Consider the following 22,351-nt stretch of genomic DNA (forward strand, 5'->3'; position numbering starts at 1 on the left):
TTAGGAGTTGTAGAAGTAAGATGGACCCAATCTTCAAATAGCTTCATGGGCAAGACCAATGAACTCACTCTCCAAATGATCTTTGTATTATTCCTTGTAGAATAATACAATTGGACTGTACTTCTTTTTCCTCTTTCCTTTTTCTTATCAGTCAAAATTCTACACCTTTTGATCTCAATATGAGATCACCAACTTCACATATAATACTCCCTTGGATCACATACTCATATTTACACAATAATTTTCTCTATTTCACACTTCATTGATCACATTTTCTTGCCATACATATCTCAAACAAAGAAATTATATTTCCTTTACACCATGTGTTCAAAAAAATTCCCTGTGTTGGCCTTGAGGTTTTCAAAATTAATTATAATAGGAGCACAATAAGATAATGAATTATTTCACAACTACACAATATTCTCATGTCACAATCTATACAATTTATTACACATGAAACTCTAGGACTTGTACACTTGTTGACACCATCATCAAACTTTCCTCTATCACTATATAAATTTATATATCCTTATTGTTTCTTTGCTAGAAGATATAATATAATCATCAAAAACTTCTTTTTAGATATTATGTCTCTATAGTGCTATGTGTAAATTAAACATATCTTCTATAGGCCATCAGATTACATCATGTGCACTTAACCTCATCATCAAGAAATAGTGTAGAACATGTCCTTAACCCTATCTCATTTGAACATCAAATCTCTATCTGTATGACCATGGTCTCTAATTCTTACTCTACTATTCTCCACACAAACCACACTATGTTGTTAGCAATGACAAACATAGTCATGATTGCATTATTTCAATCATGCCACATCCTCAAAAATTCCTAGGATACTACACCAAAGGAAAACAATCACAATTCATGCCAACAATCTCCCCATTTGGGATTGATGGAAACATAGATGAGAAATATCTAGGTTCCAAGAATACCAAAATAACACTTTGTTGTTTTTTCTACTATACTCATCTTTTTGAATCTTGTTCATCAATCAAATCTTAAATCCTCTAGAAAACTACTATGTTATGTAACACTACTCCATTCTACAACACTTAGGATTGGCATCAATTTTTCACACACTAAATAGCTCTCAACTTCTCCCCCATACACAAATCTATATCAATCTTCCTTCTTCATGTTGTGTATCTCCCTCATAAAGATATCCTTTCTTCTTATTTAAATGAATCTTTCTAAATATCCCTAGTAGATATTTAATTATCTCTCCCCCATTCATCAAGAAGATGTTTCTCATACACACTTCTCCCCCATTCATTCTTAGGAGTTGTCGCACCTCTCTCCCACATATTTAGGATATATTTTACATGCATTGTCTCCCCCATAGACATTATTGACAAAGACCTTATTGTGACAATCATCTGCTCCAAAATCTCAACAAACTCAAGTGTTTGAAGATACCATTCAAGACCAATTTTTAAGAATCCTTAGTGACTTTTCTCATCACAAATACTCCCCCAAATAGGAAGCATTAACATTTAGTCTAGTCAAACAATAGTGCTCTCTACCACTAGACTGATGTAATCTCTGCATCTAATGCTAGGAGCTCCCCTTAATACCATAAACTTATAACATAAACATAGAAATAATGGAAAATATGAGAACAAAATTTGGACTTCTTATTCTCACTAAAAATATAGAATTATAGAATTCATAAGTACAATATGATAACCCACATGAGTGCCTTCATTACAACAATCTGCAAGACAAGGTGCCAACTATCACCTAGAGCTATCATAGACAATGTTCGAGCCTTTCTTAAATAGGCAATTGTATGCCACTCGGGAAGGTTCTAGATGCTCAAATTTAATACCTAGGGTTGATAGACCCTAATAATACACATAGAGTCAACCAAATACAACTTTGACAAATTAATTTAGAAATTTTGGCAGCCCAACTTCTGAAGGCCATAACTCATGAACTATTACTTTGATTAGCTATTATAACCACTTTTTGGAAATGCCAGCTCCTAATCTATAGGCTCAGAACAATGCTAGTTCCCTTCCATTGAGTTTTTAGACCTCATACAGTCGCTCTAAGGCCTCCAATAGTGAGCTTGAAGATTTTTCAACAAATTTTTCAATCAAAAATCTACAATAACTTCTCTGATAATTATGCTTGACCAATGAGATTTTTTTGATAGGCTTACAACTTTAAAATAAACCTTCCTATAGAAAATGAGAACATTCTAAGCTCATAAGAAAAACTTACTAAAAATAGCAAGTTCCCATAAATATTAACCACCCTGTCTACTAGTCCTTATTAAAATAGAAAAGATTGAATTATAAATATTTTTGGGTGATGCGAGATTTCTCTTACACCTAGGATGTTCCTACATCAGACACCTAGGGTAATTTTAGAAGTGACCTCATCACATCTCGGGTGTTCAGAGGAAAACCAAGATGGCTAACCTCCTCCTCATGATGAATCCTCAACTAGTCTCCCTTTCCATTTGACTAGATATTCCTTATAAGTTCTATTTCTAGTACTTTTTCCAACATGATTGTCTACTATCTCCTCAATCTTGTTTGTAGCAAAACTAGGTACTAGAATGCTCCACTATGCTTCTACAACTTCATCTCCATCACTTCCTTCATAAAAAACTGTCAAATCTAAAATATTAAATACTAGTGAAATATTCAATTTAGCAAGTAACTCCACTTCATATGCATTTCCAGAATCATGCCTCTTCACTATCTTGTATGGTCTAAACTTCTTCATCTTCAACTTATTATATGTACCCACTGGTAAATGCTTCTTTCTCAAATGAGCCATGACTTCATCTCCAATCTAAAATTCCTTATATCTCCTTTTCACATTTTTTTTAGCATTATACTATGTATTCATCTTAATGATGTGCTTCCTCACCTCCTTATGGATGTTCTTCAAATGTTTAGGAAAATCTTCTGCTTCAGCACTACTTATCTCTCCTTTATCCAACTACCTTAGTTCAAAAACATTTCTGGGACTACTCCCATATACAATCTAGAATGGTGATTTACCAATACTCCTATTGAAAAAAAAATTATATGTATATTTTGCCTATGGTAAAATCATATCCCATCCTTTTGGTTTATCTCCAACCAAGCATCTTAGCAAGTTTCCCAAACTATGATTCATAGCTTCTGTCTATCCATTAGTCTGTGGATGATGTGATGAACTCAACTTCAAATATATCTTCAACTTCTTCCATAATGTATGCCAAAAATACCCAACAAATTTGGTATCTCGATCTAAAACTATACTCTTTGGTAGACCATGTAATCTCACCACTTCTCTAAAAAACAACTCTACTACATGAACAACAACACTAGTCTTCTTGCAAGGAACAAAATGTTCCATCTTTGAAAACCTATCAACCCCCACAAAAATAGAATCATGCTCATGCTATGTCCTTAGTAATCCTAGAAAAAAATCCATGTTGATATCCTCCCATGGCTTCTCTAGTACATTTAATGTCTGATTTTGCCATCTAACATACTCTACAACTTTGTGCAAATTTCATCACATCTTGTTGCAACTATGGCCAGTAATAATTTTTAGCAACCAAAGCTATGGTTTTATCCCTACCAAAATGTCCAGCCAATCCTCCATTATGCTTCTCCTTGATGAGATTCTCTCTCACTACAATTTTAGGAATGCACAACTAGCTTCCTTTGAACAACATATTATTTTGGATCATGAAATCCAACCACTTTGTCTTGTCAAGTGTAATAGGTTCTATACAAACCTTCCACGCTTCACCAAAATCAAGATCATTTGGATACAACGTACTGAGTTCCTTGAACCCAACCACCTTTATCTGTATTTCTATCATAAAAAAGGTAAAAGCACAAATCTGTGTCACCATTTAGGATATTAGAACCTTTTTTAGTCAAATCTCATTTTTCTATCAAAACTCAATTTTTTACAAAAACTAAAAATACCCTTTTATAGATCTCAGATTCAATATCATCATTATATAAATTTTTGAGTGTTTTGATTAGTTAAAATATATTATAATCTCAAAATATTATAAGTCAATATTTCAACATTTCAAAAGATGCTCCCTCAAAAAAGAAAAAAAATAGTAAATCATATCAAAAAAATTAAAAAATCATATTTATCTCTAGAGGAGAGAATCCTCTTCACAAATATGTAATTTTTTTTTCAAGAAGGTATAGATTTGATAGGGAAGGTTTGACATGAAGAAAAAATTGTTGGATTCTGATAAGGTCAAAATTGAATACTTATAACAAAGAAAATATACATCAAAAATAACTATTTCTTTTTTTGCTCCCTAGCTATACATGTCATCTATAAGATATTTTCAAATTAGAACAAAAAATGATGATTTGCATATATTTTTTTGATAGGAACTACACCCTATTTTTTTACAGTTAAAAAATGGACTTCAAAATAAAATAAAATGAATAAATTCTTACTAAAAAAATTATAGGCATAAAACTCATAAAATTCTACAAATTTCATCAGTTTACATCATCTTCATATTCTAAACACAAACACCACTTTTTTGTTATTAATGTTGAACTATCGCATTCTAATATTTCGTTTCTTTATAAAATGTGACACAGGTTTGTGCTTTTACCCAAAAAAATTCTTCTACTAAGATCATCTACAACTTTGTTAGACTTCCCACTCTTGTGTTTCAAAACATATGTATAACTCTACAAAAACTCAACCCACTTTAAATGCCTTTGGTTCAATTTTCCTTGACTATTCAAATATTGCAAAGCTTGATGATCAGTATACAAAACAAACTCCTTAAGAAGAAGATAGTGCCTCTACTTCTTCAATGTATGAACTATAGCATAAAATTACTAATCATAAATATAATATTTTACTTTTGCATCATTCAAATTCTCACTAAAATAAGCGATAGAACTACCTTCCTGGCTCAAAAAAATTCCAATTACAATACCAATAGCATCACAGTCTACTTGACACACCTTGTTAAAATCAAGAAGTGTTAAAATAGGTTGCTCAATAAGTTTCTATTTCAAAAGATCAAAACTCTTATGTGCTCCTATAGTCCACTTAAACTCTTTCCTATCCCCACTCATTGTTTCAGTCAAGGGTCCACAAATACTACTAAAAATTCTTATGAACTTTCTATAAAATGTAGCTAGTCCATGAAAAGATCTTATCTCTATCACACTCCTTAGAGTAGGCCATTCAAGGATAGCCTTCACTTTCTCTGGGTCTATTTTTAGACCTTCTCCTAAGACTACAAATCCTAGGTACACCAACTCTTTACAAAACTACACTTATTCATGAGTCTCATGAAAGTGCTTGGTGCATTGGTTAGCTCAAAAGGCATGATTAACCACTCATATAGTCCTTCCCTTGTCTTGAAAGTAGTCTTCCACTCATCACCTTCTCTAACATGAATCTAATGGTACCCACTCTTCATATCTATCTTTGTTAAATACGTAGCTCCACTCAAACAGTCTATAATATCATCCATCCTTGGTAATGGAAATCTATACTTTATTGGGATCTTGTTGACAACGTGAGAATTTGTGCACATCCTCCATTCTCCATTCTTCTTTGGTGCTAATACTATTGGTACAACACATGGACTCAGACTCTCTTGAATCAACCCCTTCTACAACAACTCATGAACTTGTATGTTCAACTCTATACATTCTACTAGTGTCATTGTATGCACTGCCTTGTTTGGTAAATGGGCTCCTAGAACCAAATCTATCTGGTGACCGGTCTTCCTCACTGGCAAGTACATTATCTGATACTATATTAGAAAACTCTCTCAACATATCTACAAATTTTGAAGGTACCTCCTCTACTTCTTCTTTACTATCTTTAGAAATTATTAAAAAAAAACATATACTCATGTTCATACCTTTAAGAAACTCTTTTCCATCAACAAAACATATCCTGGCAGCACTACATACCTTTTCTTCTTTATCCTTCAATGGCTTCAACTTATGTTTCACTCCATCCTTAGTTAGAGTGTAGGTATTTGCTCACCCACCATGTACAACATGCTTTTCAAACTACCATGGCCTACCCAACAACATATGACATATGTCCATAAGTATGATATCACATAGTACCTCATCCTGGTACCTTCCAATCTTGAACTTCACTGAGCACTACTCATTGACCATGACCTTATGCTCATCTTGAACCCAAGAAATAAGGTATGGAGGTAGGTATTTTTTCTTTTTCATCTTTAACTTGGTGACCATCATTTCTAACACTAGATAGTTAGTACTTCCACCATCAATGATCACATCACAACACTTATCTTCACATTTGTACCTTGTGTGAAACAAGCTCCTTCTTTGTTCAAGTTCATTCTTACCATTAGCAAGACTCTTTAGTTAACTAGGACTTCTCCTCTTTTAGCATCTTCAAAATGAGAGGATCTAGCATCTTCATCAACATGTACAACTCTTACCTGACCATCTTTTTTTCGATCTATCCTTCCTTGGCCTTGGGTACATTCAAATGCTCTATGCCCTTCTTCTCTGCAGTGAAAATATTTTCCATGGAAGCCTACTCTTCAAGATCCTTGTCCTCTACCTCTTTCTCTCTGATCTTTATTTTTTTGTTCATAGAAATGATTGAAATTGTTTCGCCTCTAGTTCTAACTACTACTTCTAGCTTCATCCTTATTCTTTTGATCATCATTATGACCACCATAAGATCATCCACCAAATCTTCCACCATGACCTCTTCCACTATTCTTATTGTCAAACTTCTTGCTTAGTTTTTCCTCAACTCTTAGGGAAAACTAGTATGCCTCCTCAATACTACTCATTTGAACTAGACTTAGCTCATCTTGAATGCTTGGCCTTAATCCATTAAGATAATAGGCTACTTTCTCCTTATCAGCTTCTGCATGACTAGTTCTAATGAGAACTCAGTAGAACTCTTTGATATACTCTTGAATAGATTTTCCCACTTTCTTCAACCCTTGCATTTTCTTCAATAAATCAATCTCATAATCCATAGGAATGAATTTTTGGTTCAATTTATCTTTCATCCGATCCCATCTACTCATTTTTTCCTTTCCCTTTCTATTTCACTCCAACTAAACCTCCTGCCACAAAATCTTTATCAAGTTCATTGATCCAATCAATCAACTCCTCTGGATAAAAATCTATTAATCTACCTTTCTATTTAACTCCAACTAAACCTCCTACCACTAGATCATACTCAAAGTACTCCTCAAGTTCATTTATCCAATCGATCAACTCCTCTGGGTTAAGATTTTCTAAAAATGTGGGAACCTCAAACTTAGGTCCTTTTCTAATCTTGGAGATGGCCCTAAAAAGCCTCTCTTCCTCCAGATCTAGAGCTACCTCTACTTTGACATTTTCTTCTACTTCATCCTCATTCTCACTTTCATCTGTTATGGGAAGATTCACTCTTCTATGCATTTGTTCTTCCAATGCTTGCATTTGTCTTTGGAGGGCTTAAAAACCCTTAGGTGTAACACCTGCAACTCTTCCACCACACTCTCTTCGTGGAGGCATTTTCATGCTTTCACTAAAACCTTAGTGCAAACTGCCTCACAATTAATGATCTATCTATTGGTATGTTTGTCATTGTGCCAAAAGATTGAGCTGTCAGTGAATGTCACAAACACCAGAATTACCTATATCCATGAGAGGTAGTTAAGCCATGTCATTAACTTGGAAGGAGGTGATGACCACCAAGTCAATAATCTCCCTCTCAGCACTAACTAAGGGTTCCACACCAATGGAATAAAGGAGACCTCCTGAGATTTGAACTCATGACCCAAGGCTCTGATACCAATTGTTGGTATGTTTTTCATTATGCCAAAAGCTCAAGCTATCAACAAATGTCACAAACACTAGACTTTCCTAGATCCATGAGAGGTGGTTAAGCCATGTCACTAACCTTGAAGGAGGTGATGACCATCAAGTCAACACTATCTACATGCTTAGCCCAAACTATAGTCTTGGTGTGAACTACCTCACAATCAGCAATATATCCACACACTCAAGAACTATAGCACTAATAACACTTGATGTAGGGAGCTCCCCTTAATACTATAAACTTATAACAAAAATATAGAAATAATTAAAAGTACAAGAAAAAAATGTGGACTTTTTTTTTGCACCACAAATATGGAATCACAAAATTCATAAGTACAATATGCTACCCACATGGGTGCCGTCATTACTTCAATCTACAAGACAAGCTACCAACTATCACCCAAAACTATCCTAGACAATGTTTGAGCCTTTCTTAAATAGGTAGTTGTATGCCACCTAGGAAGGTTCTAAATGTGCAAACTTAATATTTGGGGTCAACAAACCCTAACAATACACATAGAGTCAGCCAAATACATCTTGACAAATTATTTTAGAAATTTTGGTAGCCCAACTTTTGAAGGCCATAACTCACTAACCGTTGCTTCGATTGCCTATTATAACCACTTTTCAAAAATGCTAGATCCTGATCTATAGGCTTGAAACCATGCTAGTGCCCTTTTTTCAAGCTTTTAGACCCCATCTAGGTACTCTAAGGCCTTCAACGATGAGCTTGAAGATTTTGCAGCAATTTTTTCCACCAAAAATCTACATTAAGTTCTCCAATACTTATGCTTGAGCATTGATATTTTTATGGTAGGCTTACAACTTTAAAATGAACCTTCCTATAAAAAATGAGAACATTCCAAGCTCATATGATAAACTTACTAAAAATAGTCAGTTCCCATAAATAGTAACAACCCTATCTACTAGTCCTTATTAAAATAGAACAGATTGAAATACAAATATTTTGGGTGAGGCAAGATTGCTCTTACACCTAGGATACGCCTACATTAGCATCATATATTTTGAAGTAGGTAGAGATATAACTCCAAGCATACATCTCAAATACTCAAATGTATCTTTAGGAAAGGGCTTTATAAAGATATTTGCAATCTGATCTTTAGTACTTACATACTCTAATCAAGTCTCTTTCTCTACAAACATCTCTCTCAAAACATGATAGATAATAGATATATTCTTACTCATAGAATGAAATACATGATTCTTACACATACTTACTTTACTTTTGTTTTCACAATATATGATAACAGGTTCTAAAAATTCTATCCCAATGTCCTTTAGCATCTGCTTCATCCACATGACTAGATTACAATTATTTGTTTCCACTACATACTTTTCTTTAGGTGTACTCTATGAAATGTAATCCTATTCTTGATTAGCAAAGAAACCAATATTCCTCGAAGAAAAAATGCTCTGCCACTGGTGTTTCTCTATCATCCACACTAGTTTCTTAGTTCACATCAATATAAGCACATAAAGTGAAATCACTTGATCTATCATACCATATCTCATAATTATATGTTCCCTTCAAATATTTGAATATCCTCATTACTACTACATAATGATACTTCTTAGGATCAACTTGAAATATAGCTATAATCCCAACTACATTTTCATATCTAGTCTATTGCGAGTCAGTTATTACAAACCCCCAATCATGGATTAGTACTTCTTCTACTCAACTATTGTTGGCATTATGATACATTTTTTGTCATTAGTTACAACACTTATTGGATTCTGAATGCTTACCGAGCTCTCACCAGAAGCCAAGATTTACCTAGTTCTCAGTGTTTACCGAGTAATCAAGGTGAACAAAGAAGTCAGTATTTACCGAGTAATCAAGGTGAACAAAGAAGTCAGTGTTTACCGAGTGATCAAGGTGAACAAAGAAACCAGTGTTTACCGAGTGTTCAAGGTAAAGAAAGGAATTAGTTTTGACCGAGTAAAGATGTACTAAGATGTAACCGAAAACTTCATGATAACCAAGCTCCTAAGGTTATCAAGGAAATTAATTTTTACCGAGCTCAAACGGATATCAAGGAAACTAACTATCACCGAGTCACAAGGTTCTATCAATTATTTCCTTTGATCACCGAGCAACAGTTCAGATAGAAGTATTCACCGAGTGACATCTCTTCTACCGAGTCTCCAATGGTTACTGAGTTCAAAACTACTCGAAGTGTTTAGTATGAACCGTGCCTTCACTTCTACCGAGTGCATGACGATGCCGAGTAACGCAGTGGACGTCGAGTATCAGAAGGACACCGAGTCAGTTCAGTGAACCTGAGCTTTTACCTTGGGCCGACTTTGTATAGAGATTTGCACTTGTTGTTTAGCCGACCTTGCATGTATTGTTTAGCCGACCTTGCATGTATTGTTTATATGGATGGTATATATATGCAATGTATTGTATCATTCAAATATAGTTATGGCAATGGTAATGAGTGGAAATTTGAAAGTGTGAAAGTGTGAAAGTGAGAAAGAAATGCATGCGTGCGAAAGTAGATGGGCTGAATTGTGAAGATATTTAGCAGGTCGAGTTTTGAAGCAGAAAAGTTTTATCTATCACATCAAGGTGAATCAGAGCATAGCGAATCTTATCAGAAATCAGTTGTAATCAGATCCACTGTTTCATTCTAACAGGTGAATTAGTTTTTGTAAATCCTTTAACAAGGTAGACTTAACAGTCTTTTGTAAATCTCCTAACAGAGTGCATACTTTATTGTATGTTTGGAAATCCTCTAACAAGGTGGATCTAGCAATCCTTTGTGCTCCTAACAGGGTAGATCACTAGAAGTGGTCATTGTAAGCCTTAACCAGCCAACTTCATACTGCAGTAACGAAGCTTGTGGGTTTCATCCCCACCCCAGTTTTACTTTCTATTTGGAAGGTTTCTGGGTCACCAAATCTGTGTGTTCAAGTGTTGCAAATGATTTTATTTCATGCTTACAGTAGGTTACTTGGATGAATGGTGAATATATCAGTATACAGCTTTATTGTTTGAAATTTTAGAAGTTACTGATTCACCCCTCCCCTCTCAGTAACTTGTCATATCTTGAATATTTCCAACAATTGGTATCAGAGCTATAAGGTTCTCAAGATAAAAGCTTCACAGCTTGAGCAAAGATCAAGGACAATGGAGATATTCAGACTTGACAAAACTATTGAGAATGAAAAGCTAGATCTGAAAATGGCCATGGCTCAACTCAATGAAGCAAAAGAGCATCTTTCACAATCCTTGAAAAGAAGAAAAGAACTTGCAAAGAAAATGAATGACCATCAGTATGTTGAAGAAAAGATTGAAAATCTCTCACCATCAAATAGTTCAGATGAAGCTGACAAAGCAATCAAAGAACTCTTAGAAAAGAATGGATCTCTGCAGGAAGAAGTAAGAAAGATCAAAAGGGAACAAGGAATCCAGTCCATCAGGCTATGCAAAATCTTGGAGCAAAAGAACAAGGTAGCTGAAGACTTAGAGGTAAGGAATAATCAATCCTCTCAGCTTGAAAATCTTGTAACTCAATTATCTAATGCAAATGAAGAAATTATGAATCTAAGATCTGAGAATGAGATTTTGAGAAATGACTTAATTACTGAAAGACAAATCAATGCAAGCTTACAAAGTGATCTAATCTCTGAAAAACAAGTCAATGAGAGAATGGTAAAATCTCAAAAAGACATGGATCAATTGAATCTGCAAAATGAAGAAAACTTTCATAAACAAAATGGTAAAGCAGGCCTTGGATACAAGGAAGAAGGTGAATCCTCCAAACAGGGTACTCAAAAGAATCAAAAACCTACTTGCAGCCACTGTGGTAAGTTAGGTCATACATCTAACGAATGTTGGAACAATGGAAAAGGCAAATTTAATGGAAAGTGCTACAATTGCAATCAGCATGGACACAAAGCCAATGAATGCAAAAAGAAACCAAAATTTGAGGGTAAATGTCACAAATGCCAAAAGCAAGGTCATAAGGCATCACAATGCAAATTCAAATCTTTTAATCCAGCTGAACAACTTGTCAAAGAAATATTTGGTTGGGACTACAACACTTGGTGCAGATGTCATTATTGTGGAGAATATGGTCATACTGGCATAAACTGTGCAAGGCATCACCTAAGAAAAAGGGATACCACTATAAGATGTTATACATGTACAGAACTTGGTCATATATCTAAAAACTACATGAACATAAAGAAAGTCGAGGATGAAAAGAAAATCAAAGTAGACAATATTTGGAAACAAATGAAGCAGCAATGGATTCCAAAGTCTATCGAGCCAGATAATTCAAGTGATGGAATGGTCACTCAAGAAGTGAGTGACTCTCCCATTTCCAATTAAGACTCATCAGGATAAGACTAGGACTGTATCTACAAGCAATATCCTAAGCAGTCCTAGAATGAAAATATGATCAAATCAGTATTTCAGATACATCAGGATCATGGTCGATACATGACCTTACCGAGCTCAGTCAGGTGCAATAAGGCTTCTTTCACCAAGTTGCACTTACCGAGCATGGTTGGTTCTTCTCTTACTGAGTTAAGGGCGGATTAACCTATTTTCTTTTGGTCACCGAGTTGCGAAGTTTAATCCGAGCTAGTGGATGACAGCCTGTCGGTCGTAGCTACCTCCGTGCTGAACATTAATGACAAATTTTTCATCAAAAGGGCAGATTTCAACCTCATTTTTCACCGCAAATTCGAGATTTACAAAAAGAGGGCTTTCAAGTGAATTCAAGTGAGTTGAAGAAATTTTCCAGCGAAGTATTCTTACGAAATCTTCTTACTCACCGAGCAGCAATGGCTTCCGCAAGCACCAGCAGCAGGAAGGCGAAGAAAGGATCCGAAATGCTTGTGAAGGGAACGAAATGGAAGGCACCGACATTCAAGCTTGTTCCTGCCATCGCTGAATCACTCGACCCGCATGGAGCTCAATCACAGATTCCTCCAAAGGTACTTCTAATCAATGATATTCGTACTCATTTCAAGTGTACTGTGCAAGAAATAGGGACACTAGATATGGATAGCACCCTAGCCGAGTTATGCATGGATGGAACCCTAAAACCTGAGTTCAAACATTTGGAAACCAAAGGCTTAACCCATATCCCACATCTGCCAAGAAGTTTCCAAGTGAAATGAGTGAGGTATATCTTGAGCCGAGTACATAATGGTCAGTTGTGGTTGGAACAACCAGTTTTGATAACCAAGAAGATGATTCACAAAATCATGGGTCTCCCAATGCTCAGCAAAGCCAAAACCACCAAAACCCTAGGACGGGATGAGTTACAGAAGAAAACCCAAGCCGAATGGGATGGCAGAGGTTTAAAACTCAACAATGTTTCAGATATAGAACTGAAATTTGGTATTTATGTTATTGCATACAAACTATATAGTTCTAGCAGGCTGAATAGTGTACCTTGCGAAGCTGTAGATTTGGCATATAAAATTGTAAAGAAAAATATGGAGTTTCACCTAGCTGATGTGCTATTAAAACAATTCAATAAAAACATGGAAAGCATAAGGATTGCAAAGACAAACCCTTGTAAATTTGGGTCTTTGCTAGTTTGTTTATTTTTCTATATACAGAAATTCTTTCCATCCAAAGGTACAGTTGTATGGAGGAAAGATACTCCAATTTTGTATCAAATAAATGAATTCATAGTAGATATGGGTATGAATTTTGACAAAGTAATGGACAATTATTTTGAAGATTTCAAGGAAAGGATGAACAACAGATTCAGAATACCTCCAAAACTTGTTGAAGAGTATAAGGATGATGTCTGTTTCATGGTTGACTGTGACAAGGTATACATATAGGCAGTTAGACCCCGAGTTGCATGGGTAAAACCTCTTCCATATGAGGTAAATATTGATGAAACCAGGGATATCATTGAAGCACTGGTAAATGAGCCAGTAGACCCAAGGCAACAAATTTTTGGTACTTATGATGAAGCAAAGGCCAGAATTGAACTGGAAATCAAAATTCCACAGGCCATCAGCAAAGGTAAAAGGAAAATGGCCAAACTAAAAACTAAAATGAGTTCTCTTATGGTCACCGAGGGAAAAGATGAAGATAAAGAAAGTGAAGAAGAAGAAGAAGGAGAAAAAGAATCAGAAAAAGAGCAACCGGCAAAGAAGAAAAGCAAGGTAATCATTACCAAGCCCAAGAAGCAGCCTACTGCAGTATTCACTCGGAGAACGAGAAAAGGTATTCAGGAACCTGTATTGGTCAAACCTGCACCTACATTCGAGGAAAGGCTCAAAACATTGGAAGAAGGAGCTAGCATTGCAAATTTCAAGGCATTGAGATTTGAGACAAGGACTGATGCAGAGAAAATGCAAATTGAGGAACTAGTACTTAACAAAATGGGAAAATGGAAATACTCCCCGGACCAGATTGCTCCTCATATCTCTAAAGAACTACTAGAAAGAGTACAGCCAAGATGGGAGTTAGCCACTAAGACGGTAAAAGATATATATGAGCAATCCCTGAAGAATCTTCGGCCTAGTCTCACTGGAGCAGAGGTAAAATCTGAATTGAAAACCTATGAAGGTAAAATGATGATCAGATTCCACACTTGTTTGGTTTTGATCAAAGATATAGAGCATGTTGTAAATGATGCTACAAACATGTGGAAAAACATCTATCATCTACATAAGCCCAGTGTAGACCCAGTAGAAATAAAGGATGATGACAGCAGCAGTAGCAGTGATGAATCAGATAGCACTCCATCCATCACAGTTACACCAGGAGAGTTGCATGCAATGATGGAAGAAAAGGAGGAAGAAGACAAAGAGGAAGAAGCTGAAGAGGAAGATAAGGAGGATGATACGGTAAAAATTGCAGCAGCAGTTATTTCATCCCTTCCTCACTCCCCAGAAAAACCTGTGACATCATCAAGGTTGGAGTCAGCTTCAGCAGGTTCATCTACACCAGTTTTACCATCTACACCTGCCATATCTCAGCTCCAGGTATCATCAGTGGAAGTGACTACCACTTCATCTACCGAGCTGCATCCCTCTTCGACTACCAAGCTACACCCCTTTTCATCTACCGAGTTAGCCTCCTCAACTCCATCATCATCAGTTGGTATTGTTGTAAGTTCTCAAATTTTGACAACTCAAATTTGTTCTACAATTTTGTCACCATCTACTTCAGGCACAGTGAGCTCAGATACTATATTACCGAGTGTATCACCATTTTTGGCCTGCACTCAAATTTTTGACCCTGTACATATTTCTATTGGCACTCAAACCTCAAACATCCCAGTTTTTACTGCTAGTCCTTCTGTCTCTACTGTTGTGTCTATTCCAAAGGTCAAACCAGTCATCTCAGAAGTCAAACAAAAGAAACCATTAAGACTTATGATCACTGGAAAGGAAATTCCTAAAGACATTGACTTGGACATAGAGATAGTAATTCTAAAGATTGACTTTGATAATGCTACCATTGAAGAAATGAGGTATGCTAGTCAACTTATTAAGAAAAAGGCTACTTAGATGCAGTTAAGATCAGAAAGGGATAAGGAATATAGGATAATTGAGGAAGCCCGAAACATAATTACTAAGGCTATAGGTGTTGATGTTGATACTTCTCAACACATTTTGATTCAACTGGAAGAGGCAGTTAATAAATTCAATGAAGATGCCTCCGGACAAGAAAAGCTAATTGAGTGTGCAGAAAAGAAATTTGATAATAAGGTATTAGGGCACATTGCCTAGAACATTGCAATAAATTAGGTTGCATTAACCTCAGTTTTGGCAGATATGGAAAATTCTTTTAATAATGTAACATCTCTTTTTGCTAAACTTTGTGATGTTACCGAATACACTAAAGGAATAAGAGAGAAACTAAATAAAATTGATGAAGATCTAAAGGTAAGCACACAGAACTTGAAGCTTGACCCTAGTTCAAGCTCATCTCATCACCTCAGAATCAAATTTTTGTCAGAGAAGCAGGCAGAGCTGTTGAGGGAAGAGGCAAGGATCCGATCTACATTGATAGATATCCAAAACATGATCCTTCCCATCATGGATTCAATGCAGAAGCATATTGCACATTCAAAGACATTAATCCATGATAATAACTTCTCCATTGCAGATCATGTGATTGAACTTTCGGCTGAAGTACAAATAGCTCTTTCCACCTGCAAAATTTTGCAAGAGAATTGGGATAAGACTCTCCAGCTTATTCTCCAGGTACATTCAGAGTTCATCTCTCATTTTGGTGTTTCTATATAAGTATATATATTCTTTATTCTTTGGCATTATTGTCAAAAAGGGGGAGATTATTGTTGGATATGTATACTATGGGTGAATAAGTGTTTTCAGAAAAATTGTACAAAGGAAGAGATATACAGCTCATGTAAATAATGTATGTACATTCTATGGGGGAGTTGTATATAACAAAGCTATTCTATGGGGGAGTTGTATATAACGAAGCTATGTATATTCAGAATCAGTCATCAGCATGTCAGATAAATTTTGTCTCATAAGTGTTTTTGTCACTAATGCCAAAGGGGGAGATTGTTGGCATTATGATACATTTTTTGTCATTAGTTACAACACTTATTGGATTCTGAATGCTTACCGAGCTCTCACCGGAAGCCAAGCTTTACCTAGTTCTCAGTGTTTACCGATTAATCAAGGTGAACAAAGAAGTCAGTATTTACCAAGTAATCAAGGTGAACAAAGAAGTTAGTGTTTACCAAGTGATCGAGGTGAACAAAGCAACCAGTGTTTACCGAGTGTTCAAGGTAAAGAAAGGAATTAGTTTTGACCGAGTAAAGATGTACTAAGATGTAACTGAGAACTTCATGATAATCGAGCTCCTGAGGTTATCAAGGAAATTAATTTTTACCGAGCTCAGACGGATATCAAGGAAACTAACTATCATCGAGTCACAAGGTTCTATCAAGTATTTCCTTTGATCACCAAGCAACAGTTCAGATAGAAGTATTCACTGAGTGACATCTCTTCTATTGAGTCTCCAGTGGTTACTGAGTTCAGAACTACTCGAAGTGTTTAGTATGAATCGTGCCTTCACTTCTACCAAGTGCATGACGATGCTGAGTAACGTAGTGGACGCCGAGTATCAGAAGGACACCGAGTCAGTTCAGTGAACCCGAGCTTTTACCTTGGGCCGACTTTGTATAGAGATTTGCACTTGTTGTTTAGCCGACCTTGCATGTATTGTTTAGCCGACCTTGCATGTATTGTTTATATGGATGGTATATATATGCAATGTATTGTATCATTCAAATATAGTTATGGCAATGGTAATGAGTGGAAATGTGAAAGTGTGAAAGTGTGAAAGTGTGAAAGTGTGAAAGTGAGAAAGAAATACATGCTTGCGAAAGTATATGAGCTGAATTGTGAAGATATTCAGCAGGTCAAGTTTTGAAGCAGAAAATTTTTATCTATCACATCAAGGTGAATCAAAGCATAGCGGATCTTATCAGCAATCAGTTGTAATCAGATCCACTGTTTCATTCTAACAGGTGAATCAGTTTTTGTAAATCCTTTAACAAGGTAGACTTAACAGTCTTTTGTAAATCTCCTAACAGAGTGCATACTTTATTGTATGTTTGGAAATCCTCTAACAAGGTGGATCTAGCAATCCTTTGTGCTCCTAACAGGGTAGATCACCAGAAGTGGTCATTGTAAGCCTTAACCGGCCAACTTCATACTGCAGTAACGAAGCTTGTGGGTTTCATCCCCACCCCAGTTTTACTTTCTATTTGGAAGGTTTCTGGGTCACCAAATCTGTGTGTTCAAGTGTTGCAAATGATTTTATTTCATGCTTACAGTAGGTTACTTGGATGAATGGTGAATATATCAGTATACAGCTTTATTGTTTGAAATTTTAGAAGTTACTGATTCACCCCTCCCCTCTCAGTAACTTGTCATATCTTGAATATGTCCAACAACTATAAGTGTCTTGTCCTTGTTAGATGACCAATTATCATTAGTGTACCAATAGGATTACAATTTTCAAAGCCAAATATTTTCAATAAGTCTTTCAAATACTTATCTTGTGAAATGAAAATGTCATCACTATTTTGCATAATATGAAAACCTAGAAAGAACTTCATTTGATCAATCATGCTCATCTCTAACTCATTCTTCATTTGTTTAGAAAACTTATCACTTGCTTCATTATTGCCTCCAAAAATTATGTCATCAAAAAATATCACTATTATCATCAAACCATTATTAATTTCTTTCAAAAAGAAGTTACTATATGTCATGCCTTTAGAAAATCCAAGCTTTGCCAAATATTTGTTAGACCTTGCATACTAGGTCCTAGGTGCTTTTTTAAACCATATAGATCTTACTTCAATTTGCTTTACCATATCCTTGTATTTTTTCAAAGGGAAACCTTTATGCTTCTTAATATAAACCTCTTCAAGTTCTCTATTCTAAAAGGGTGATTTGACATCCATCTGATACATTTTGAATTTCTTATTTTCTACATAACCCAAAAACATTCTCACTTCTTCCACTCTAGCTATAGGGGCATATGTTTCTTCATAATCAATTTCTTCTTTATGTCAATATCCTTTGCATACCAGTCTAGATTTTATTCTCACATATTCATCTTGTTCTTAAATATCCATTTAGTTTCTATAACATTCTTGTCTTTAGGTCTAGAAACCAATTCCCATGTGTCATTCTTCACAATCTTATCTAGTTCTTCCTTCATTTCTTGAATCCAATGATCATATTTTCATGCCTCATCTGCACTCTGAGGTTATACTTCAGAAATCATATATAATTCCTCATTCACTCTATTTCTTGTTATTGATCCTTTCTTTTTGCTTCTAATTATCTATTTTGCAAGATGATTCTTTATCAAGTTCTTGTTAAGTGTAGGAGTTGTTACCTTAACTCTTATCTCATCTTTGAGTTTAGACCTTTGTTCTTCTATTTTCTTAATAATTTGTATATCATTATACAAATGATTGTTAGTATCAAAGAAAAATTCCACATTTTCTCTATAAATTCTAGGATTTTCTTCTTCATCATTAGAATTATAATCCATCTTCTCCTTAATTGCAAAATTTTCATCAACATTTACATTTGCACACACAAAAATTGTCTTAGTTTTATGATTAAACGATGTGCAAGGTTTTCTTTTCATTGAATAACCAAGAAACATACCTTCATCACTTCTTGGATCAAACTTACCAACATCATCATCTCTCATAATGTAACACTTGCTTACAAAAATTTAGAAATACTTTACTAAAGGTGTATGAGAAAACCACAATTTATAAAGAGTCATATTCATACCTTTTCTGGTATGTACTCGATTCATGGTGTATACTATTGTATTGACTGGTTCTCTAGTTAGAATACATTTGTTTTGAAAAATTTGGTGGGAGATGAAAACTGTCAATTTTAGGTGAGTTGAAATTTAAATCATTATAAAAGAGAAAATATAGGTCTAAAGCTTATTTTTATTTTTGATTGTTCTAGCTACATATGTTATCTATAACATAGTTTGAGATAAAAGGGAAATAGCTTTATTTCCATCTAGTTTTGTGGTCAAAACTAGACCCCTAGTTTTCAAATTTTTTTAGTAGATAAAAAATTATCTCTAAAAATTAAGAAAATCAATTCTAATTCCAAATAATTATTAAAAATTATAATCCTAAACTTCATCAATTTCTACACATTTCATCAGTTTACTTCATTTTCAAATTCAAAATAATAATACCAATTTTATGTCATTCAAGGTTAATAATTATAATTGTGTTATTCTTTTCCTTTGCAAAAGGGTGACATAGGTTTTTGCTTTTATCCTTAAACATTCTCTTACAATCTAGTTCTCTTCTTACAAGCAAGCCTATGCCTTCCTCAATCTTTCTTTCCTCTTTGGATTTGGTTCTTCTACTACTGGAAAAATCTTCATGGGTGCTTGCACTTCTAGATAAGCATGGATCACCACTTCAGGCACTCAAAGTTGTCTCTAGTCTTGTCATTTCTCTAGACTATCTCAAACTTTCTTTTTCTCCTTCTAATCTTCCAAGAAAATTTTCCTTGGTAAACTTCTTAGTACATGGTATTAATAGCTCAATCATTTGAATTACTTGCTTAAATGGTGGTGTCAAAGTTTTTAGAATCTTCCATACAATCTCATCTTGTTCCTTGGATCTACCATATGATTTAATTCCTACAACAATCTCAGATATCCTACCTACATAACTTCTTGTGAATTCATCTTCCATAATTTTAGCATCTTAAAATGAGCATATCCAATTCTTTAATATTATCCATGTTGTATGTTTATCTCTTTCAAAAGTAGATTCCAAATCCTTCCAAATCTTATAAGATGATTCTTGAGACTTTACCTAATTGTAATAATTCTTAGGAAGAGTTTTTAGTAAGGCTTCTCTGGCTCTCATATTGTAGATGAACAGATCTCTTTCTACCTCATTGAATTCTTCAAGATTTTCTTCTTTCACAATTTCCTTGTCACTCTTTGTTAGAAGACAATAACTTGGACCAATACATAGTAGATGAGTCTTCATCTTTTCTTTCCCCCAATGATATTTATCCCCATAAAACTTATGACTATCCTTTTTGAGGTGAATTTTCATTGATCTCCCAAAGATGTTAATCTTTCTCTTTAAGGTCTTGATTCTTTAATACCAATTGTTATAATATATAGTCCACCAATATAGCTGAGAGGGGAGGGGGGGGGGGAGGGGGGGGGGGGGGCGGGGGTTGGTGAATCAGTTATCCAACTATTATCACAATTATCAACCTTATTAACCCTTGAACATATGAGAAATATAATTAACAACCATAAAAAGATACACATGCAAAATAACACCAGATGCATTAACTAGGGAACCCCTTGATTATAGGGAAAACTCTACAAGGGATAATACCCACAAGATGATGTACTAATATACATATTACTTGTTAGAGGATAGATGTTGTTAGAAGTTTATGAAAATATTCAGTACCTATCAATCCCTATAAGGAGACTTTGAATCCCTATTATGAGATTCCAACCCTATTAGAAGTTGTAGAAGGAAGATGGACCCACTATCAAAACAACTTTAGGAGAAAGAAAATGGACTCAATATCCAAATGATCTTTGTAGTTCTCCTTCCTCTTTCCTCTGTCCTATTAACCAAACTTTTGCACTTTTTGATTCATTACTACATCACCAACTTCGCATCCAATAATTCCTTGGATCACTTACTCACATTTACAAAATACTCTTCTCTCGTTTATACTTCCTTGATCACATTCACATACCATATAGAGTTCCTTGAGTTGGCCTTGAGACTTTCCTAATTAAATATAATAGGACCACAATAAGATAATTAATAATTTTTCAACTACACAATAATGTTGGCTCACAGTCTATATAGCTTATTACATGTGCAAATCTAGGACTTTCACACTTGTTGACATCATCATCAAACTATCCTTTGTCACTATATAACTTTTCATATCCTAATTCTATCTCTATTAGGAGATACAATCCAATCATCAAAATTTTTTTATTAGGTACTTTTTCTTTGTAGTTCTCTCTATAAATTAAATCTATGCACACTTAATCTCATCATTAGGACACAATTTAGAATATTTCCTTAACAACACATCATTTGAACATCAAACCTATGTTTGCTACTATGCTAATCTTCATAGAAACCACACTATGTTGTCATCAACGAAAAAAAAAGTCATAAATGCAATATGTTAATCATTGTACATACTCACCAATGCATAGGATACTCCCCAAAAGGAATAGCATCAACATTCATGATAATAATCCACTCCTCTCCTCATTCTTGGGCCTTTACAACATATATAAACCTATACCAACTATGGGAATCGACAACCACCCACATAACTACCTTTGGATTAGTTTATTTCATGGACTACTTATTACATATAATGATATGTTAACAACCTTGGACTCTTTTCCAACTATGGAACACATGACAACTTCCCAACACATTTTCATAATCCCCTAAGGACCTTATAATCATAGACAATAATCCAAACAACTAATTTGACACTCAAGTTATTCTAAAATCCTATTACTTAGCCCATTAGGTCTAATTTTACCATCATGGCATTACTAGCCTACTTGGTTACACAACTAAATATTGTTGAAAAGAAATTGATACAAGTATGATAATGTGTTTCAATTATTTTTTTGTCACTAATGTCAATCTTGCTACTTGGTAGTAATAAAATTGTTTAAATGATTTGAGTACTATCATTGTTTGATTGATGAAGTGGATTTGATCAAATGAGGTAACAATAGAACCTAGAGGAAAGGTTGCATTATAATATGGAAAAGGAGTACAAGGATTAGTTAAGACAGTAATGTTATAATGCATTGATTAAATCTACTTAAGGTTGCAAAGTATGGATACATTTTGTTGGTGTGATTTTTCATAGTATAGGAAAATTTTCTAGTACTTGGGTGAAAAATCAGTTATGTCTTTGTT

Source organism: Cupressus sempervirens, chromosome 11 (genome assembly GCF_028749045.1).
Source record: "Cupressus sempervirens isolate cs-2001-9-10 chromosome 11, ASM2874904v1, whole genome shotgun sequence".
Taxonomy (NCBI): Eukaryota; Viridiplantae; Streptophyta; class Pinopsida; order Cupressales; family Cupressaceae; genus Cupressus; species Cupressus sempervirens.